Raw genomic sequence first — 16,460 nt, forward strand, 5'->3', positions numbered from 1 at the left:
ACATAAACAATGGCAGGTAAAAACTCCCCTAGTGGGAGAAAAGCCTTAGAGGCTAAAGCTTGAGTTATGGTTCTGCGTCAAAACGACGCCGTGCCTACGCCGTCGCCGTGACGCCGTCGTGAGCACTTCGGACTTCTCCATCACTCCATTTCTCCGTGGTGCAGTTCCCCCCGCGGCCGCTAGTTAGCGATCTTTTCCTGAATGGTTTATCCGACTTTTTCCAGTCACAGTGAATCAAAGAGATAAGGACAACTATTGTGCAAAAAAACAAAACAAAAAAAAATCACACATACTCGAAGAAAAGAGCGCTGAAGTTCACGACTGCTTCAAACTGGAAACCGGAAATGCGTTGCTACCAAGCGAACCAATCACAGCCCTCTCGGTCTGCGTGTGGTCTGCGTCGCCTCAACGCATAGTTACAATTTTTGGGAGGTGCACGTCAGTGACGGCGTCAGTGACGGCGTGTGGTACGTGTCGACGCGTACCCTACGCTGTAGGCATGGCGTCGTTTTGACGCAGAACCATTACTCAGCCTTAAGAGGAAAGAACCGCTTACGTAAGCGGAGGGGGCAACAGCAAGACTGGGAGACTTAGACATTTTCGAATAACAATGAATCTGGATGCAGCAAAGCATCATGGACTCTGACGAGGAGACAACCTGTCTTTTAGAGATGTGTCCACGGAGGAGCTACGTGGACCAAGTCCTATTAGAGCAGATACCTTGTTACTTCGATTTTCGCGCAAACGCAGCGGCGTAATGACGTGGCTTCTCTTACCACCCGAGTTATGGAAAAACAAACCGGTTCTCATCTGGTTCCCAAGTTGAACGACTTGTGAACCAGAACCAGCCCTGGAACCGGTTTGGTGGAAAAGGGGTATGTTAGCGGATGTTTTAGAGATACCCATAGGGCCTTCTGCTGCCATTGCAGTATCCGGAGTAGCTCCACAAGATGAACATCTCAGTCCCTAGGCGAAGGTCATGACAGCTTTTGCATCTCTTTTAGCCAGACGACTTTTTTTAATGAAATGGAAGGACAAAGTCCAACCAGCCTTTTCACTATGGATTAAAGATATTACACATCACTTGACACTGGAGAAAATCCGTTACTCTACAAGAGGGTGTGCTCAGAAATTATATTTGGCAACCATTCATAGTCTATACGGAAAAAAGACGCCTTGCTTAATCTTTTAACTTTATTCTCTTTATTTTATTTTATCTGTATGTGTATTTAATTTAATATTGAATAAGTACAGCAATTACTCTGTTAGATGATTGAAAGGTACGGTAACTCAGTTGTTTACTATGTTAATGCAAATTCTCTGGGATGTAATGCATTCTGTGTAACTTGAAAAATCAATAAAAAGACCTTAATTTAAAATTGGAAGTTCTCCAAGAAATCAGCTCTACGTACAAACACCGACTAATTTGGCCATTAAAGAGAGAGAGACCTGCAAAGGTCACTGAAATAACTTAAAACTTTTGAATTGTGGTTCCAGAGACTCATTGTCGCCTGAAAAAGACATCTCAAGTGTCTTCAGAGTGTTTGAAGGGTTAAAAGTCATCTCTCTGCTGTTTGGTATCATGGTGTCCAACCTGAACATGGACCAGAGAAAGCAAAGGAGAGAGTGGATGAAAGACGTCTCTGGACTGTCTGGAAGATCGTCTGCAAGCAGCTGGACTGTCCCGTCACTTCATTTGGACGTTTCATTCAGAGGTTTAGGCTCCACAGGACTGTGGACAACCTCCCTGGACGTGGACACAAGACAATTGGTGGCCAACTAAAGACAAACGGGAACCAAAGAGTCCAGAACAACTTCCAGAGAGATTCAAGGTGAACTCCAAGGTCAAGGGACATCAGTTAAATCTCACCACCTTGGACCACCAAGGAGGACCCAACTGTTGAAAGACTGGAATTCATTAGAATGTATATTGAAAACCACAAAGCCTCTGGGAGGATGTCCTTCGGACGGATGAGACAGCGCTACGCTCACAGACACGAAACCCAAGCCTTCAAAGAAAAGAACACCAGAGCACCGGGCGTTTTTCATCAAAGCTGCTATGTGTCGAATTTACTGTTTCAACTATGTACCATGAACCACAAATGTATTTTTAAAAATGATGTCACCTTGCACGCTTAAAGCTGCACAAATGTGGACAAGCCTTTTTAACACCACCTTAATCCCTCCAGACTTGCCTTTGAACTAATGTTTGAACATTCAGATGAAGGAGAGGTAGGTACGCTGCATGAAGGAGTACTCTACCTGCATGCCGGTTACCTTTGATATCCCATTTCCACCAAACCGGTTCCAGTGCTAGTTCTTGGGAACCAGCTGAGAACCGGTTTGTTTTGCCACAGCTCGGGTGCTAAGGGGAACAACATCATTACGTCGTTGCAAACGCCAGTTACGTCGCTGCGTTGGTGCGAAAATCGAAGCAACAACCAGGTATCTGCTCTAATAGGACTTGGTCCACGTAGCTCCTCCGTGGACACATCTCTAAGAGACAGGTTGTCTCCTCCTCCTCCCATGATGCTTTGCTGCATCCAGATTCATTCTTATTTGAAAATGTCTCCGTCTCCCAGTCTTGCTATTGCTGTTGGTCTTAATAAGTCCCCCCCTTCCGCTTACGTAAGCGGTTCTTTCCTCTAGACCAGGGGTCGTCAACCCAAAATGTTTTAGAGCCATATTGGACCAAAAACACAAAAAACAAATATGTCTGGAGCCGCAAAAATGAAAAGTCTTGTATAAGCATTAGAATGAAGACACATGCTGCATGTATCTATATTAGTTATAACTGGGGGAAGATTTTTTTTTTCATTATGCACTTCGAGAAAAAAGTAAAGATTTTGAGAAAAAAGTCGAAATGTCACGATTAATGTTGATGTACAATCTTGAGAAAAAAGTCGAAATGTCGAGAAAAAAGTAGAGATTTCGAGAAAAAAGTCGAAATGTCGGGAAAAAAATCTAAATTTCGAGAAAAAAGTTGAAATGTCGAGATTAAAAAGGAAAGGAAAAAGGAAGAAAAAAAGAGAAAAAAAAGGAAAAAAAGAAGCAAAAAAAAAAAAAAAGAAGAAAGAAAGAGAAAAAAGGAAAAAAGAGAAAAAAAGAAGAAAAAAAGGAAAAAAGAAAAAAAGGAAAAAAAGGTCAAAGATTTTTGAAAAAGCTCCAGGAGCCACTAGGGCGGCGCTACTTTGGAACCGGGTTTTCTTTGCCAGTGGAAACCGAAAGCCCGGTTCCAAATGCAGCACTGGCCCAGAACCAGAACCAGAACTAGTCCTGGAACTGGTTTGGTTGAAAAGGGCTCACAGAGTACCGTCTGGATTTACGGATCATTTCTGTGATGTACTTCGTTGATAAATGTGGTTTGGAGACGGTGCTGCAGTCAGATCAGGTCACATGTGACCCCGGCCAGGCTGCAGGTTGGATAAACCTTAACTGTCGTTGCTGCGGTATCGGCCTGTGTGAAGTGTTATTTTGAATGATCATTGCTAACAATGGTTAGCAGTGGCTACTTTGACGTTTGGAAATGTTAATTTTTCCACTTTCCCTCCAGAACGTGGTCAACGTTACAACGTCCATTACTATGACTGACGTGTATTTCCTCGAGACGTGCTGCCTCCATCTGGTCTGGAGGGGTATGTTTACATATCCTGCCTTTAAAGCGACGCAGAGAAACATTTGCAGTTTTTAGCCTGTCATGCAGCTCTGGAGGCAGGAAGGTTACGTCACTTTTATGACGAGTCTGAGATTAACTCCTGTTCAGCCACTCTCTAATGTTATGTCACAACTCTCCTGAGTTTCCAGTTGTCCATTTCACGGCGTCAGCTGTAGCTTTGAGCTTAATCGTCGCTGATGTGTGACACAATATGCATTTTTCCCAAAACACAATTCAAAAGTCACTTTGGTTGGTTTGTTACTGGTAAGGGTAACAGGAGAATGGCAGAATGAGACAAACTATCTGAAAAGTAATCAAATATTCCTTAAATTAAAGCTGAAGCTGATATCTTAGCCTGGAGAAAACTCATTAAGGCTGCTCTGAATTTGCAACACGAGCACTTAAACTCATTAGATTTGATGTTGCTTATCTTTACATGGTTCACAGATCATCTTAATATGGCTTCCCTCGGGGCTGCATAGCTGCATGTGTCATAGCGAGCCAAGATCAGGACAGATGGTGAGGATTCTTCACGATGACTGAGGTCTGGTGGGGGGGGCTACTCATCCTTCCCCGGGGAGAACCAAACGCTAAGGGAGTTTTTTCAATTAGTCAGATGCTGCCACAACTAAAAGCCCAACCTGCTCCCCGCTGCACTTCCAGGCAGCCAGAGACGACTAATCAAATCAAGACGTTTGCAGACGCAGGCTGCAGCACTCTGCGGTGTAACAGGGCGGCGCTGGAGGAGGGAGGAAGCACGCTGCGCGACATGTCACATATCTCACATCTGTAATGATATTTCTCTCCATTTTTATACAGAGATTGAAAAGAAGGGCTCAGACTATGGAAGAGTATTAGGGTCAGGCAGGAGAAAAATAAAAATAATATTTTAGAGGAGGAAGATTTTTTTTTCATTATGCACTTCGAGAAAAAAGTGGAAATGTTGAGAAAAAAGTCAAAATGTCAAGAAAAAAGCCGAAATGTCGAGAAAAAAATCAAAATGTCAAGAAAAAAGTCGAAATGTCGAGATTAATGTTGAAATACAATTTCGAGAGAAAAAAGTCGAAATTTCAAAAAAAGGTTGAAATGTCGAGAAAAAAGTCGAAATGTCAGGAAAAAAAGTTGAAATGTCGAGAAAAAAGTCAAAATGTCAAGAATAAATTTGAAGTACAATTTTCGAGAAAAAAGTCGAAATGTTGAGAAAAAAGTCCAAATTTTGTGAATAAAGTTGAAATCCTGAGGAAAAAAGGCGAAATTTCGACTTCATTCATGAAATTCCGATTTTATTCTTGAAATTGTATTTCAACATTAATCTCAACATTTCGACTTTTTTCTTGAAGTGCACAATAAAAAAAAAATATTTTTTTTCTCCTGCCTGGCCCTATATTTTAGAGGAGGAAGATTTTTTTTTCATTATGCACTTCGAGAAAAAAGTCGAAATGTCGAGATTAATGTTGAAGTACAATTTCGAGAAAAAAGTCGAAATGTTGAGAAAAAAGTCAAAATGTCAAGAAAAAAGTCGAAATGTCGAGATTAATGTTGAAGTACAATGTCGAGAAAAAAGTCGAAATGTCGAGAAAAAAGTAAAAATGTTGAGAAAAAAGTCGAAATGTTAAGATTAATGTTGGAATACAATTTTGAGAAAAAAGTCGAAATTTTGAGAAAAAAGTCGAAATGTCGAGAAAAAAGTCAAAATGTTGAGAAAAAAGTTGAAATGTCGAGAATAAATTTAAAGTACAATTTCGAGAAAAAAGTCAAGATTTTGTGAATAAAGTTGAAATGTTGAGGAAAAAAGGCGAAATTTCGACTTTATTCATGAAATTCCGACTTTATTCTTGAAATTGTATTTCAACATTAATCTCGACATTTCGACTTTTTTCTCGACATTTCAACTTTTTTCTCTAAGTGAACAATAAAAAAAAATCTTCCCCTCTCAAATATTTTTTCTCCTGCATGGCCCTAATACTCTTCTGTATCAGACAGTGGAAATGACGACTGAAAACACTTGAGACGATGCGATGTGAGCTGCCTCTGTTCAAGCGTCTCCCTCTGATCCCGGGCTTTGTGACTCGGGCAGCTTTGTTGTCCGCAGGAGCCTTTCTAAAGTCAGTTCAAAGTCGTGTACCAGCTGCGCCGGAGGGGTTTGGAGGAGGCACACTTCTGCAGCCCTTTTCATGTTTGCCACTCATTTCTCTCCGACAGGCAGTGGGAACAAACAAACGGGCCTCCGAGCACTAATCACGGGTCACGGTGTCAACAAAGAGGGCTCTCCCCGCTGCCTCACATCCTGAGGGTTTTAGAGTGGCGTGGGCATGCAGACATGGAAGCTTGCACGTTTGTGAAGGCCGTGTAAAAGTACTACCATGTACAACAACCTCTCAGATTCCTTACGCCTCCCAACATACATGCTCTTATATTGACTCAGGTATTCAGATTGTTTATAGTTAATAACACTGACCTCTATGACACTATTTCTCATGTAGGTAGCAAAGATTGGTTTAAGATTCAGTTGAAACAATATCTTTTAAAATTTAATTAATTATGATTTGACATTTGGAAGGAACAGAATGAAGTTTGAATAGAATTACAGATAGGCTGCGTCTGAAATTGCATACTTCCACCCTAATGAGTAGCAAAAACAGTATGTGAGATTTTTTAGTGCGTCCGAAACATTAGTACGTACACAATAGTATACGCTATCCATACTCATTCTGGAGACATTTATTAGTGTGGATTGATGGACACTAGCTAAGCAGAAACTTCCCACAATGCAATGCAGCGGTGTTTAGATGCTAAGTGATACGTACATGTCATAAGTATAATATTAAGTATATTAATATTATTATATAATATTAATATTATAATATTCGTATATAATAATATTATATAATGTCATCTTATTTCGGCCAGAATACACGGGAAATAGCGGAGCGGTGCTGCTACTGCTGCTGTTACCATGGTAACAACTCCTGTTACCATGGTTACAGCTGCTACTGCTGCTGTGACACGTCACTTCCTCCCAACGGCAGGAAGTGACGTGTTTGCTCTTAATAGTACGTCCGAATTAATGCACACTACTGATATTTACTCAAAAGTGTGCCGAACTTAAGTATACTTTTTATTATATACTGTTTAGTACGGCATTTCGGACGCACCTGTAGTGTAAACCCTATCACAATAAAGGTGAAAAGTGGTCAAGAATTCTAAGATAAGGTCATTTCAGGCAGGTATTGTTCATGAAGGCGTTTTATTTGACTTCATTTCTGTGTATTTATGTCAGAGAATGATGGGGATTTAGTTTTTTCCTCTGTGTTGTTTGTCACTAAGGGAGTTGTGTCTATTATTGTTTTGTTTGTCATGTATAATGTATGTCTGTTATGTATTAAGTGTTAATTTGTGTGTTGTGTGAATGTCGGACCCCAGGAAGAATAGCTAATGCTGTTGCTAATGCTAACGGGGATCCTGAATAAAACAAACACACAAACAAACCTGGAATTAATTAATTTATGTCCAGGCAACGTTAGTTGAGAACCATGAAAGCTCTCCTGTTGAGATTTTTAACAGGAAGAGAGATATCTGTAAGCCTATTTTATGAAGCTCTGTGTTTCACACCCCTGGTTGGGCTGGACAAGCTTAAAGGCACATGGGAGTAGGAGTTAAACATCATAATTGATGATGAAGAATGGAAGGATGTATAAAGACATGCTAAATCAATTTCAGTTTGCAATCGCGCCCAAGCAATACAGTTAAAAATGATACACACGATGCACAAATCCCCCAACCGTAGACATCACCTCAATCCTACTCTCTCACCCACGAGCCTTAAATGCAAGATAGAAATTGGTACCATAAAGCTTGAGTTATGGTTCTGCGTCAAAACGACGCCATGCCTACGGCGTGTGGTACCCGTCACTGACGCCGTCACTGACGTGCACCTCCCGAAAATTGTAACGCTCGACGCAGACGAGAGGGCTGTGATTGGTTCGCTTGGTAGCAACGCATTTCCGGTTTCCAGTTTGAAGCAGTCGTGAACTTTCAGCGCTCTTTTCTTCGTGTATGTGTGATTTTTTTTGTTTTGGTTTTTTGCACAATAGTTGTCCTTATCTCTTTGATTCACTGTGACCGGAAAAAGTCGGATAAACCATTCAGAAAAAGATCGCAAATTAGCGTTCGCGGGGGGTACTGCACCGCGGAGAAATGGAGTGACGGAGAAGTCCGAAGGGTTCACGACCGCGTCACGGTGACGGCGTGTGCACGTCGTCGATTTGACGCAGAACCGTAACTCAAGCTTTACTCATTGTTTTTGGTCATGTTGTAAACTGCAAATGTATTGGTCTAATGTGCTGTCTGAAATAGAAAAGATATTGGGTTTAAAACTGGAGATGGACCCGTATCTCTTGACTTGGGCCTCCCAAGACAACACTTAACACCAGAACATAACAGGAGGCTGTATCTTATTCTTACTTATGCAGCGAGAAAGAATATTTTATTGCAGTGGATCAATGAAAAAGTGAGCTGGAAAAGAGTGGTGTTTGATCTAGTGCCATTAGAGAACCTTACATTTATATTACATTCAAAAACAGACCAATCCTATAAAGTTTGGGAGCCATACTTGAACTACGTAGAGCCTGATGTCTCTAATATCATGTTGCAGGGATTTTCTTGACTGGTCATACTGTACATTTTTACTGTAACCCAGGGTATTATCTATATATAAGACCTGGAAACAGGCTTGTGGCATAGAATTGTCAAATTGGTTTAATTCACCGTTCGAATTGTTACAGATTACTTTTGTAATACTGTATTTGACCCGGTCTTTGTACGTTTTGACCGTATAGAAACATAATTCTTGCCATTTTAAGAATGAGATGTGTACCTGCTGTACTCTACTAGCCTTAGTTTTGTGCTTTTTATTATTTTACCTTCTTTTCTCATAATTTTATTTCATTTTATTTTTTATTTACTGTCTAATTATGTCTTGCCGCTTTTAATGTTGATGTAAAGCACTTTGAATGACCTTGTGTTGAATTTTGCTATATAAATAAACTTGCTTATATGGATCTGAGCTGGTGTTTCGTTTTGTTTTTGTTCTGTTTGTTTGCCTGTTTTGCTTGTTATTTCTGTGGATCATAATATGTATCCATCCTTTACTTGTAAAAGTGCAAAATTAATGAAAATATTGTTTAAAATGAATTAATCTCCATTAACTCTAATATAAAAGCTCTTGAAATAGTCCTATTAAGTTTAAACTAACATTATTTAAGCCCCACATTATATCATGCCGTATAATTAGGTTTGTTTATAATTAGGTCGTGGTATCCTCCCTGATTTATTACCCTGCTACAGCAACTACCGGTGAGAGAAAGACTATAAAAGAAAAAAAAAACAGCTGCACGTAAAAATAAACGTTCCTACATTTCTAAAACTTCCCCGCAGTGCTCTTTTAATACCCCCCGGACGAACGCTGGTACCATTTCTCCCGGTCGCCACCTCCAAATTTACTGCGGCGGAGCTGCAGCTCCGGCCGGCCGGAGGAATGGAATGAGAGGCAGCCGTGGACGATACCACCTCCGGCGGGGGGGGGGCACCTCCGACCGCCGCGGCGATTATCGACCTTATCGGGGATAAATGGACGCCAACATGCCACTGAATGATTTTAGTTAACATTTAATTTCTTTTTTAATTACTTTAATGGCTTAATTTTCGGTTTAAATGGTTTAAAACCGTCCACTTTAACCTCTTGCCACCCCCTCCGGAGCCGCTCGTTAAGGCTGAATTATGGTGCCGCGTTAAATCGACGCAGAGCCTACGCCGTAGCCTACGGCGTAGGTTACGCGGCGTCGCGATACTTACGGGACGCGTCGCCGCGTAGGCTCTGCGTTGGTGTAACGCGGAACCATAAATCAGGCTTTAGTCCTAGTCCCGCTCCGCGGCGCGGTCGCGGACACACAGATTCAGCGGAGGCGGCAGGACGACGAGTTTCTCCCCGAGAAACTCCGTAAAAAGTCCTCCCAAAACTTTCTATCCTGCCGTGGTCGAATAAAAAAACCCCTACGTGGATTAATTTCTCTATCACACGGAATAAACCATTTTGCCCCCCTTTCAAAAAGGTGAGTTTTGCTGCCTCGTTTCTTTCCAACGGGCTTTACCCGCGTTTAATAATGCGACTTCTCAGCAAACACTGGTCGTTTTTGGTTTATTTCCCTCCTAATTTCATTTCCATAGTAATTGAAACGGTGTGTGTTGTGTTTATTAACTGTCCCTAATCCCTTAAAGTCCTAGTGGGGAACGATGACCTGCGTTGCCTCATCGACAGAGATGCTGCGACCATATTTTCCGAGGAATGCTGCCTGTAAATGTGGTTATCTCTGCTTTTTTATCACACTTTCTCTTTATTTTAACGTTGATTACCGCTTATGACAAGTGTGTGTAGCTCACACTGCGATTTGGTGTTTGCAAACTTCAGTTTTGTGCTCAGGAATGTCAACAGTGTCCCCCTCCTCAGTTTAATATCTGCCCTTACTTTGTAACAACTTGTGTTTTCTATTATTTTACCTCTTTTCTTATCATTTTATTTCATTTTATTTGTTATTTATGTTTTTAATTGTGTCTTGCCGCTTTTAATGTTGATCTAAAGCACTTTGAATCACCTTGTGTTGAGTTTTGCTATATAAATAAACTTTCCTTGCCTTAATTTGAGACCCGAGAAAAGTTGGGAAACAATCGGTAAGTGTGGACACTCGCGTTTTCCTGCTAACGTGGAGTAAACCGACACTCGGAAACATCGTGTTTGGTATGTTCAGCTTCAACGATGCCAGTTTTCTCTGACTGGCTTCCAGAGAAATCCCAAGTTGAGCTGGACTCCCCGGGGGCACCGAAGTTGTTTCACATTTTTGTCCTTTTGCACGCATGTATAGTATCGCTGAAGTTGTTGCACAATTCTTTCCCCCTTTTTCCTTATTTTAATGGTAATTACCGCTTATGACAAGTGTGTGTACCTCGCACTGCGATTTGGTGTTTGCAAAGTTCAGCTTCAACGATGCCAGGTTGTGTTCTCTCTGACTGGCTTCCAGAGAAATCCCAAAGTTGAGCTTGACTCCCTTGGGGCACCGAAGTTGTTTCACATTTTTGCCCTTCGCCACGATGGATCTCTGAAGTTGTTGCACAATTTTTTCCCCCTTTTTCCTTATTTCAACGGTAATTACCACTTATGACAAGTGTTTGTACCTCGCACTGCGATTTGGTGTTTGCAAACTTCAGTTTTGTGCGGTTTATTATGAGACCAGAGAAAAGTCGGGAAACAATCGGTAAGTGTGGACGCTCGCGTTTTCCTGCTAACGTGGAGTAAACTGACACTCGGAAACATCGTGTTTGGTATGCTCAGCTTCAACGATGCTCACGTTTTTTTCTGACTGGCTTCCAAAGAAATCCCAAGTTGAGCTCAACTCCCTTGGGGCACCGAACTCGGGTCCTGTGGCCGGTTGTTTCACATTTTTCTCCTTCGCCACGATGGATAGTATCGCTGAAGTTGTTTTGCAATTTTTTTCCCCCTTTTTCCTTATTTCAACGGTAATTACCACTTATGACAAGTGTTTGTACCTCGCACTGCGATTTTGTGTTTGCAAAGTTCAGCTTCAACGATGCCAGATTGTGTTTTCTCCGACTGGCTTCTAGATAAATCCCAAAGTTGAGCTCGACCTGGAGTCGTGTTTTCCCCCGGGGGGAACCGAACTCGGGTCCCGTGGCCGGTTGTTTCACATTTTTGTCCTTCTCCAGGATGGATAGTATTGCTGAAGTTGTTGCGCAACTTTTTTCCCCCCTTTTTCTTTTGGCTCGGGGGATCGAAAGATTAACATCTGAATCCCATCCAGCGCACATGATGGCAGGCCTCCAGCTTGCAGGGGAAGGAGGAAGGAAAGACACCTCTCCGTCACCGAGCAGCGGTGGTGCAGGTGGCGTCTGCAGGAAGGGACGGGGCTCTCGTAGGAAACACGGAGGAAACGCGCGAACAGAAACACTCGTGTATGTGTCCTGACTCATCAGATGAGTCTTCGCTGGAATGCGTTTGGGATGGTCCATAATTGCATCAGGCATTCCCAGCTCGATTACATCTTTGCAAAAGAAACAAGTCAATTATGTTGTTTTTATTTTTGTGTTGGGAAATGGACCTGGTTCTCCTTCTGTTCACAAGCATCCCTACTGGTACAGAATGGACCGAACCAATCACAACCAGGCATGCTGTATGACTCATGCAGGATGCAGCATTCAAAACAACCACGGTGGCAGCGGAAATGCCAACGGGATCTTAACTTTTGTGTTAATAATAAGGCAATAAGGCATTTTGGATATCTTGTTGATACTCGTCTGATTGTCGCCCTGCTTGCATCACTTGCTTTGTTTTGGTGATTGGTTGCTTCCCATATGGCACCTGGGAATTGAACTCTGATCCAGAGGAACCTGTTTGGCCAGAGTAGAGGAAAGGCACCTTTCTTTTGGACAATGCCCCGCCCATTTTTTAATGAAATTCGGCTGTTAAAGAATACAGAGTTGCCTTGTAGCCATTAGGTGACTGGCATCGATTAACAGTTGTATAGAAGTCGAGTTGGAAACTTTTATACATACAAGGAAAGTGGTTGTTAAGTCCACATTAATGATGATGGATCAATTAAGTAGTTCACATCACTCAACTTATCTTTAAAGTATCACTTAATTTAGTAGCATCATTGGTAGCAGCTGCTATCAACGGTGCTCCTCGCTACGACCTTCTGATTCATGAAGAGAATATGAAGACCAGAGTCTTAGGAGCGTAAAGTCGTGCCATCAGAATCAGGCGTCACAACAGTCAGATCAGCATCTCCTCTTGTCTGATGTTGATTATGGTTGTTGACAACTAATCATTTCTGTTTATATCTCCAAATTTAAAGCAGTTTGAAGCCAAAACTATTATCTATACAGTAGAATACGAACCGTGTCCCAGAGAGGAAAGAACTAGTGGTAATGACATTGCTGACAATCGCCAACAAGTTGCACTGCTGTTAAGAAAAACTTTTAGTTGTGGACAAATGGGCAAATGTTTCATACCCAGACACTCTTTACCTTTTCTTTTTAAGTGATACCTTTTCGGTTTTGTGTGAAGTTAGTGCACTGTAATTATATTGTAATGATAACCTAATACTTTCAACTTCTTTGGTATGTTCTCTATACCGCTTTGTTTTTGGTCACTACATTCACACAGAAATGACGGTTTAAACACTCACTAGCGATCTCTTTTTTCCAGCTGTGCATTCACAGTGGTCTCACGGAGGCGAAATACCCCCCCCCCCGTGTGAGCTTTCACAAAGTACGATGGCGCTCTGGGATTGGAAGGTGGTGCGCGACTTAGAGAGTTCGTCATATGGCTTGGCCAAACGGTTTCTGTCTCTCTGACCAATGTGGTCAAGAATCTTGTGGTATTTTGTTCCTACTGTGTTTTTCACCTGCTTGTAAACTTGTTCCGACGGCGTCCTGAACATCACGCCACCCTCGCTATCACACTCATTTCACCTGTGTTACCTCCTCCCGAGGTGGGAAATTGCTTTTCCATGCTTTAACGGGTAGGGATCATTTATTACACACAGATTGCGTAATGCAGTGTTTTTGGTGGGGAACCTGAGACGCTCGGAGGGGTTTTCATACCGTTTCAGAGTTTAAAAAATGGTAATTTCCGGTTTTATCTCAGATTCTATCTGCCTTTGTCCTCAATACAGGAATATTATGTGAAGGAAGAATTGTCTTCTGAGTGTCAGGACAAGGTGACCGATAAATAAGATCGTTACAGCTCGGAGAGAAAAGATGAGATTACTGTCGTTAGCGTAAAGTATGAGAAACTCTATCTGTTGCAGCGCTCTTGCAGGTCTTATCTCTTCGGTCTAGAGTATGAGGGCATGTACTTAGTCGAATTCTCTTCGTGTAAATTATATAGGTACCCTGGGCTCTCTGCTGCTATCGCTGTAGCCTTTGTAGTAGCTGCTTGATGATTCACACTTTGTATCTCAGGAACTTTTACGGCCTAATTTCTGCAGAGGCTGCGTCTTTAATGTGTTTAGACTGGCTTTACGGCCCCGTGAGCCGTGAAAGTGCTCCGCAGCAGCCTGCACAAACGTTTGTGTTTGGTTAAAAACATCAGCGTGGGATGCCTTTACTGCAGCTACAGGGATGCTGCGTGACCTTTGATATCCAGGTCTCGGGTAAACCAAAGAGATGCAGGAAAAATGGACCGGCTCTTCCTGCATTTGTCTGCCTTTGTCCCTTTTTCCTTGGATTGTGTTTTCCCCCCTCTGCTTACTTGGCCTCCTTAACGAAGCTTAAGTCTTGTCGAGGAAGTGGCCCAGTGTGGTTTAACCTGCCGGCATCCTCTGAGAATATTATCAGCATAATTCACATTGCTCCTCACTACAAGTCTTAGCGCTTCCTGCGGGATATTTTATGTTGGCTGGATTTAGGTACTTTTCACGCTCTGAACCACGAGCCGCGCAGCTAAGTCACTGTGTTGTAACACTCTTCTTTTCCGTGTCTTAAACTGGTTCACAAGCATTTTTCTGGAGAAAACGTATCCAACGTTTCCGCCCTGGGACTCTTTTGACGGCGTAAACAGCAGGAGAAAATCCTGTAGCAAAGCTGCACACAGGAAGTAGAAGGAATCACCTGCACAAACACTTTTCATTCAGCCAGAGAGAGTTTGTTTTTTTCAGCTCTTCCAGTGAAAACAACTGGGCTTGGTTGAGGTTTGCTATAATTGCTGGAATTTTTTTTCTTTTTTAAACTCATCTTTAAGGGTGCGTGCGCTATTTTGAGCATACGTAATGGCAAGGTTGGCGTTCCCTGCGGTGTTGCGCTGCGATTGCTAGTTTTCTGAGGTTACTCATGCAGAGTCCAGGCCTGAATGCTGGGCGGGGAGGCGAGGGAGCGACTGCTGACTCTGTTCTAACATGTCTGGCAATGCCGGCAGTTTGAGATCTGCATGCATGTGTGTGTGTGAGAGGCAACATGTGTGCTCGCACTCCTTCCTCAAAGCCACATGGATGCCAGATGCTCTGAATGTTGAATGAATTTTTCCGTAATTGTTGGTGAGCTGAAGTTGTACCTCACCCAGAACCCATTGCTGCTTGAGGTTTCACTTACAATTGTACTACAGCTCGGAAAACACCACATACGTTTCCCTTATGGCGTCTAAGGAAAGGGTTAAAAAAAATTCCCAACTATATTTGTCAGGTTTTTATGGGAACAGAACGCAAATAGAGGAGACTCGGAGGCAGGAGAAACCAGAAAGAATGAAGAGAATCGAAATGCAAGAAGCAACAAGAGGAGTTATGATAGGAGCAAATTAAGGAGCAAAATGACAACGGACTGGCAGGGGAGGGAGTAAAAGGCAGGATAATATATAAACATGGCGGCTGATGTAACACAGGTGTGAACAATCTGGATGGCGGAAAACAAGTTAACCTAAAGAGCTGCAGCTGTCGAATATTCTGGTAATCGATTATTCTATAGATTATTCCATCGAGTATTCGGATAAAAGTTACTTTTCCTTTATTAAAGCACATTTATAAATATGCAATAGAAAACAAGACAGATCAGTTGATAAAAACAACCAGCTTATTTCCTTTAAAAGAAAAATTGACATTTATTTACATATTATGCAAACTGGGAAACTGTTTGTTAACGTTTCCAATAAAAATAAATAAAATAACTTCAAACTTAACATTTCCTGAGACATAAAAAAACCCCTAAAAAACATTGTTTAAATAAAATTGAAATAAAATAACAAATGTTCTTAAACACTGCAGTTAAATTGTGCAACGTTTAAACAGAAATGCTTGGCTGTGGACCGGGACTTGGAACAAGAGTTTTACACAAAGTGGACCGGGACTTGGAACAAGATTCTTACACAAAGTGGACCGGGACTTGGAACAAGAGTCTTACACAAAGTGGACCGGGACTTGGACAAGAGTCTTACATAAAGTAGACCAGGACTTGGAACAAGAGTCTTACATAAAGTAGACCAGGACTTGGAACAAGAGTCTTACATAAAGTAGACTTGGACTTGGAACAAGAGTCTTAAGCCTGAATTATGGTTCTGCGTCAAACCAACGCAGAGCACACGCCGTTGCCGTGACGCCGTCGTGAACCTTCGGACTTCTCCGTCACTCCATTTCTCCGCAGTGCAGTTCCCCCGGTGACCGCTAGTTCGCGATCTTTTCCTGAATGGTTTATCCGACTTTTTCCGGTCACAGTGAATCAAAGAAATAAGGACAACTATTGTGCAAAAAACCAAAACAAAAAAAATCACACATACACGAAGAAAAGAGCGCTGAAAGTTCATGACTGATTCAAACCGGAAACCGTAAATGCGTTGCTTCCAAGTGAACCAATCACAGCCCTCTCGTCTGCGTTTGGTCTGCGTCTCCTCGACGCGTAGTTACAATTTTCGGGAGGTGACGTCAGTGATGGCGTGTGGTCTGCGTCGACGCGTACCACACGCCGTAGGCATGTCGTCGTTTTTAATTCAAGATCTTTTTATTGAAATTTTCACAAAATAACAAAGGTGAAATGCTGAATGTTAATTACAAAGATTTTGAGTAGGCATGGGCATGTTAATCATAGCATACACCAGTGTACAAAATATAAAAAACAATTAAACAGTATGAAAAGAAATAAAACAAAAACACAAACAAACTACAGACCAAACTAATCCCTCCCGTCACTGCCAGAATACTAATCACAATATGAGGTCATTCTGGCATGTCGTCGTTTTGACGCGGAACCA

General features: G+C 42.0%; 1 protein-coding gene across 2 annotated transcripts in view; it reads left to right on the forward strand.

Moving 5' to 3' along the window:
- Positions 1 to 9,618: 9,618 nt before the first annotated feature.
- frmd6 (FERM domain containing 6) overlaps positions 9,619 to 16,460 on the forward strand; it is a 52,429-nt gene continuing 45,587 nt past the window's right edge. For both annotated transcript variants that reach the window (XM_061743875.1, XM_061743876.1), the window contains exon 1: positions 9,619 to 9,765. The gene's annotated coding sequence lies outside the window, so the exon portion shown is untranslated. The remainder of the gene's footprint in view (positions 9,766 to 16,460) is intronic.

Source organism: Cololabis saira, chromosome 16, assembly GCF_033807715.1.
Source record: "Cololabis saira isolate AMF1-May2022 chromosome 16, fColSai1.1, whole genome shotgun sequence".
Lineage (NCBI taxonomy): Eukaryota > Metazoa > Chordata > Actinopteri > Beloniformes > Belonidae > Cololabis > Cololabis saira.